Here is a 6,555-nt window from a genome sequence, read left to right as displayed (position 1 = left end):
TCCATCAATCTGCGTGGAAAAAAGTGAAAGCCGTTTACAAATCCCTGTAACGCCGAATCGGAGCGCAGCTCTTGAGGAGGAGGAGTGAAGGGTACTGAGGGGAGGGTAGACCCCTCCTCCTCCCCTCATTCTTTAATATGCTCCGGGGGGGCGGTCACGTGACCTCGGGGGGGGGGGGTGTCACGTGACTTCGGGGAGGGTGGTCACGTGACCTCGGGGGGTCACGTGACCTCAGAGGGGTCACGTGACCTCAGAGGGGTCACGTGACCTGGGGGTCACGTGGGGGTCACCTTGGGGTCACGTGACCTTGAGATGACCTTGGGAGGGGTCACGTGACCTTGGGGGTCACGTGACCTTGGGGAGGAGACCACGTGACTTTGGGGGTCACGCGACCTCAGAGGGGTCACGTGACTTGGGGGTCACGTGACCTTCAAAGGGTCACGTGGGGTCTTGGGATCACGTGACCTTCAGATGACCTTGGGAGGGGTCAGGTGACCTCGAGGGGTCACGTGACCTTGGGAGTCACGTGGGGTCACGTGACCTTGAGATGACCTTGGGAGGGTCACGTGACCTGGAAGGGTCACGTGACCTTGGGGGTCACGTGACCTTGGGATGACCTTGGTTACGCCGACGGCGACGGCGACGGCGACGGCGACGGCGACGCCGCTCAAGCCGGGAACGGGCCCCTAAGAGCTGCGCTCTAAAACCGAATAGAACATGTCCCGTTTTCTGGAAATGCACATAATGTGCTGTTTGCTTTCAAGAACGGAAACTGTACCATATGCATTGAAATGTGCTATTTAAGCAATAAGTATGAGCTTATCCGTATCAATAAAAAAAGCCTTGCAATATTACAGTTTATAGCCTGTTCAACTGGTATAAGCGAATTGAACGCGCCCAAAAGTGCCGGATATCCAGGAATTTTTATGGAACTCAATCAGACCGCGGAAGTACAGCTCCCGTGAGCCGAGTTACGCCGCGCGAAGGAAGACATCTCTCTCCCGCGCATCCGCAAGCCGCTGTCGGCCGGCGTGGGCCCGGGTAGAGCACTATATATAGCTCCTTCGGAGCAGAGTAGCGCAATCTAGAACGCCGTCTCTCGGCGACTAGCGGCGAACGCCCGGAGGTTCCAACTGCGGTCAGAAATGCATGGAGAACGTGAGAAAATCGTTGTTTCTTCAGTTTTGTGGGGATGTGCGGAATGGAAATTATTTTTGACATAATAATGAAACATTTCAGAATAATATGCGATAAGTTTTGTGCCATACAAGGACGTAACTTTTTTTAAAAAATTGCCTGAGCGGCATCATGCAGCAGACGACACGGCGACGTCACACCATTCACGTGACCCGCTCCGGCCAACCCGAAAAGCCCATCTCCGCTGCGAGCAAAAATCGTCCGCTTCAAACTCCATTGCCTTGGAAATTGCCTTCTCAAAATTTGCACACGCATCCGATATTATTAAAAGTTTGATAAAGTATTTAGCGCTTTACTAACTTCACGAAAGGCTAGTTTTGAAAAATGTGAACTCGCCGTTAGTTTTTTATTCAGCCGTGTTATGTCGATCTTCATGTATTCTCCCATAGGGCGGGCCGCCTCCTGGAACCCTGAGTACCACGTGACTCGCGCCGAGCCGTTCTGTCGGCCATGTTGTCGGCAAGACACGGGGTTCAAAGGATTGCGCTACTCTGCTCCGTAGGAGCTATATAGTGCTCTAGGCCCGGGGGCTGCGGAATGCTGCTACCCGTTCGGAAGGCCAGTTTGGCGTTGTTGTCGCGTCGTCAGCGGCGTTCTACGGTGCGTAGACGGCTTCGTTTTCCAAGGTACGTATACGTTAAGTTGTTCCTAACGCCAGTGTTAGTTTACTATCTCTAAAGGTGTCGTATATTCCAAGTGCGGGATGCTCATCGTGCAGCGTCTCGTCTTCCCAGCCGCATAAAACTAGGCCTTTTATAGTTCCTGATTCGGGGCGACATACTGCCCGACCCTATTTAGTAGTTGGGCTTTAGGAGAGCACGGTTTCCGCAATATTCCCGCATTATTATGCCAAGCCGCTGCCAACATGCGTGACCTAAGCGCGTCGAATTAAACTAGATTCGCCGCTAACTTTAACCTCATATGGTTCAAAGTTCAGCGCTTGATCGGGGAGGGGGATGGGGCAATTGGAGAATGAGGGAAGATCGGATTAGAAGACGTGAACATTGGTCATTTATGTTTTAAGGAACGAAGTATATTCCTAAGGTCGAAACCGTAATATATTCTCAATACAGCGTTCGATAAAGAAGGCTTGTTTTTAACTTTTTTTTTCTTTTTTTTTATGCGTTTGAAAGGCATAGCGGAGCACTGCGTTTCTCAGCTTCTCGGCCGTGTGAGCGTTCTTGGCAGCTTTTCGAATATGCGGTCAAATAAAGGTGGCACCTGCTTGATGCAGAGAAATAATGCAGGCTTTTGCATCTTAGGAATAGCTACGCATTATCGTGCGATATTTTGAGTCGCCCAGTAAACTTATCCGCGCTGTGCCAGTAATCAATCATCGTCTTGCTAATGCTCGTGTGCGCGCCGCGGATGCTCCGTCACTCCAGGTGTTTTGTGGACTAAAATGATGGCATTTTCTCGGGACTGATATTTCCGATATAACTCGGGCTACTGATAGACGAATATACTTCGAAATTACCCCGGTCGAGTCGAAACCTCTAATGTAATAAGTGGTATTCACTCGACGCCACATTGGAGCTCTCTGAGCGCTGCGCATGCTCAGAGTGAACTCCCGCTCATGGCCTGAGAAGGACACCCTTTTCATGTAGAGTATTGCTACACGCACGACGTCGTGGAGCTCTACTGGAAGTTGCTGTACGCACGACGCGCGTTAACGTTCTTTCATTGGACGACCCGAGTCCTGGCCATAGTGGCAGAGCTTTGCTCTGCCAATACAAATTACTGCAGAGCCCTCAAACAAATATTTTCGCCATCATGACCTAACCAACCTCGCAATTCACGAGCTTGCTCGTGAATATGCGACCAGACTCGCGCATTGTGCATGCTGCCTCGCACATTCATGAGCATGCTCGTGAATTGTAATTGGGTTTTGTGTGTCAAGTTACCTTTTTTTAGAGGATGGGATTTGACTTGTTTTCATCGCGTATCAAGTTCATTCACCGCAACGGAGTGCGGTTTTGCGTTGTGAACTAAAGGAAGATACTATACATATCACCAGAATAAAGCGATAAAACTCATGGGTATACATGCTAACCGGAAGAAACTGAAAATCTCCTCCCCAGATAAAAACTGAAAAGGTGCGCCATGTTTGAAAATAGTATAACTCCCAAAAGTCCTAGGTATTAATGCTCTCAAACACAATTGCAATCATAAACGTTTGGTTCAGCGTTCTTTTATGACTAAAAAGATCTACTTTTTTTCAGGCAGAAGCATCTTCAACTGCCACTGGATGGCACCAGGTGCTTCGAAGGCGTCAGCTTCCTCTCTGCTATGGAGCTGATGTACGCCACATACTGTTATCTCAACCTAAAGTACCCTGGTGAGCTGCCAGCAGCGTTGAAGTTCGTTTAGAGGTAACTATGAACGTGCCTTTCAGTTATGAAAACGTGCACTGTGAATTGCTTTGGAAAAATGTATTGTATGGACAGTTCTAATTCCTTCAAGTGGTTGAATTGTCAAGTGGATATTGCATTTCGTAAAGAAATAAATACGCGATTTATTTTTGTCTGGGAAGCAGCAATAACTGATAAGTAATTTTTGACAGCGTTAATGACATAAAAGGTCGTTAGCAATAAATTATGTACCTAATCTGTTATCGTGTCCTTGCCAACATCCTAAGCAGTTTGGAATACCTTTGAATAGTGGTGTGCTCCTCAACGTATTTCCGGCAAAGCCAATTTGGCTCAGAATTGGAGATTTCGAAGACTGTAGGCGACTTATTTTTCGAACGATACTAATTTTCCCGAATCGCTTACAACTAAAAAAAAAAAAAAAATAGGTCCCGCGAACGATTCTGGTAAAATGTAAACACATTGGAATCTATATTGGGATCCCGCCGCATCGCGAAAATTAGAACCCGCGAATTATTCCAAATCTTCAACTTTTACCTCAATCGCGAAATATTGAGCCCGCGAAAAATAAGTCGTTTACAGTATAGGGTACAAGTCAAAAAAGTTCAAACACAGTTTTCCTTTGGCAATGTGCAATGTTTCCGAAACTTGTAGGAACACACAAACTGTTATTACCTCATAAACGTGCTAACTTGTCGGAGGCCGAACGCTTAATGCTTAATGCAACAATTTTGTCCGCTACGTCATAGATTGATGTAATCTTAAGAGGTAATACAGTCGCGTGTTCCTTTGCTGAGTACTGTACATATACAGGATTTTTTTTTTATTCTTACAGATTTGTTTAAAGAAAGCCATGAAAGCTACACTTATGCGGTTTGTGCGAGTAAGTTATAGGCCCGGGGGGACATTACCGGGGTGGCTAATCTTCGCGATAACTCGGCTAATTAATAAAATTGGTTAACTTTTTCATTAGTGAAAATAGACATATGGTTCCAACTAAAAACTTGCTGAGTGTTATCGAAAGCCATTAAATGAGTCATTTTCAGAAACACTTTAAGCGCGTGAGAAGTGTAGTAGTACAATAAAGTTACCACTTGTGGAGCACGAGGCTAGCGGTTGCGGTAAGGCGCCCGCGCGATTTTTCCGTCTCTTAGCTAGCCGCAGCCTTGTACCTGCTCCACGAGTAGTAACTTCAGCACACTGTTGCGCTTTTCACGCGCTCAAAGTCCTTCAAAAATTACGATCTAGGGGATTTGAACGACGCTCAGCAAATATCTAATTGGAAACATACGACTATTTCCACTAATTTAAATATAATTAACGAATTTCAATTAATTAGCCGACTTATCGCGAAGATTAGCCACCCCAGTAATGTACCCCTGGGCGTATAACGCACTCGCACAAACCGCATAAGTGTAGCTTTCATGGCTTTTCTTTAAACAAATCTGTAAAGAAAAAAAACAACAAAAAACAACAGCATAGCAGACGCATAACCATTCCTCGAACGTATTGCAGTATTCCCATGTAAATATTAAGGGCTTCATTCAGCTTGGTCCCACTGTCGCTGAGGCATTGCCAATTACATCAAGCAAAGTGTAACTTTCGACAGCAATTTGAAAAAAAAAAAAACGTTTTGTAGAGCAGAATATTAGCCTTAGGGTTTGTGTTTGTTTTGCACCTTCAACAGCAACCTGGAACATGTTGAACCATGTTTTTGTTGAAACTTTACACTAAGAAAGGCAAAGGTCTAATGTTAATGTGCTGCTTTCTAGACACCCTTATTTACAATTCGCTTGGCAATTCGCAATTCGCTTTACAATTCGTTACTCACATTAATTGGAAGTGCTGCGGGGAGGACCGCTTGTTTTTAAATCCTATTATTATGTTGCAATATAATGAAAGAATCAGTATGAATCTGGTACTCAGATATATTGTCATATAGAACCAATACTAGAACTTATGCATCCTACGGTACGTGCAACTTATATTTTAACCCGCCTTAGTATCACTCGGCTGCAAATGCATATGCCCTTGTTCTGCAGGGGCACATAAATATACCTGTGACCGGGCTATGCTTATCAGTTAGAATAAGTAATATGAACCAAAAGACATGAATGTTCAGTGTTCTAATATTAACCACAATATTCTGCTTAAGCACTTCAGGCAAGCTTTTTTGTAATATTGCATTGACTGGTACTCTGAATTCCTTTTTTAACCGAAGTATTGTTGTGTACAACGTTACTAGGCAGGCGAGCTGGTTAATATGACATTCTACAACCCGGGATGGAGGCTACGAAGACATACGTCTGAATTGAGATGGATGTGTTTGTCCTCCTTTGTAGCCTCCGTCTCGGGTTGTAGAATGTCTTAGCGTTGTGTGCTCACGCAAGTTCCGAAATGTGCGCAGATATTACTGAGAACTAATGCCAGTGGGGTGAATTTTTTTTTTTTACAATCAATATTTGTTTTGATGCAAGGATCAGACTTGGAGGCTCATGTTGTGTGCGCGGACTGTCCAGATTAGGGGCGTTTGTCTCGGCTTGAAAGTATACTATAGTCAAGATTAAGTATTCGTTCAGATTGGATTACTAACCGATAGAGAAGTTAAAGAAGGAGTCAGGAACTACTTAGCTTCTGTTCCTTCCTCTAAATATTCCCGCCCATTATTTAAGTGCTCGTTCTTTCAGGCAACTTGTGGCAATGAACCCACAGGAGGGCCCCGGCAGTCTTGAAGAAAAGTTGCTCTGGTGCGTCTGAAGGCGCAGGGAGCCCTCCAAGAGTTCTCGAAGTTCCAAAAGAAGTGGAAAGAAAATTCGGTGCTTGTTTAGATTCATTTTTTTCTATTGTTAATATTACTATTTGTTGTCATAAGCCAAGATGGTTCTTTTCGAAGTGTAGCTTGTCAGCATAATTTTTTGTGACATTTTTCTTTAGTGAACTGCTCAGTTTGATATTTTTTTTGATGGCTGAGTTGCGCCAAATATATTTG

The 6,555-nt window shown here is 45.0% G+C and overlaps 1 long non-coding RNA gene across 1 annotated transcript; it reads left to right on the top strand.

The window, feature by feature from the left end:
* Nucleotides 1–1,712: 1,712 nt before the first annotated feature.
* LOC120840466 lies at nt 1,713–6,337 on the top strand. The gene is made up of 3 exons (XR_005715554.2): nt 1,713–1,823; nt 3,420–3,569; nt 6,254–6,337. It is a non-coding gene; the product is annotated as an uncharacterized LOC120840466 (long non-coding RNA).
* The last annotated feature ends 218 nt before the right edge of the window (nt 6,338–6,555 follow it).

Source organism: Ixodes scapularis, unplaced genomic scaffold (assembly GCF_016920785.2).
Source record: "Ixodes scapularis isolate PalLabHiFi unplaced genomic scaffold, ASM1692078v2 PGA_scaffold7__128_contigs__length_106722199, whole genome shotgun sequence".
Taxonomy (NCBI): Eukaryota; Metazoa; Arthropoda; class Arachnida; order Ixodida; family Ixodidae; genus Ixodes; species Ixodes scapularis.
The sequence above is the reverse complement of the archived record's forward strand: the minus strand, read 5'-3'. Positions and strand labels throughout refer to the sequence as shown.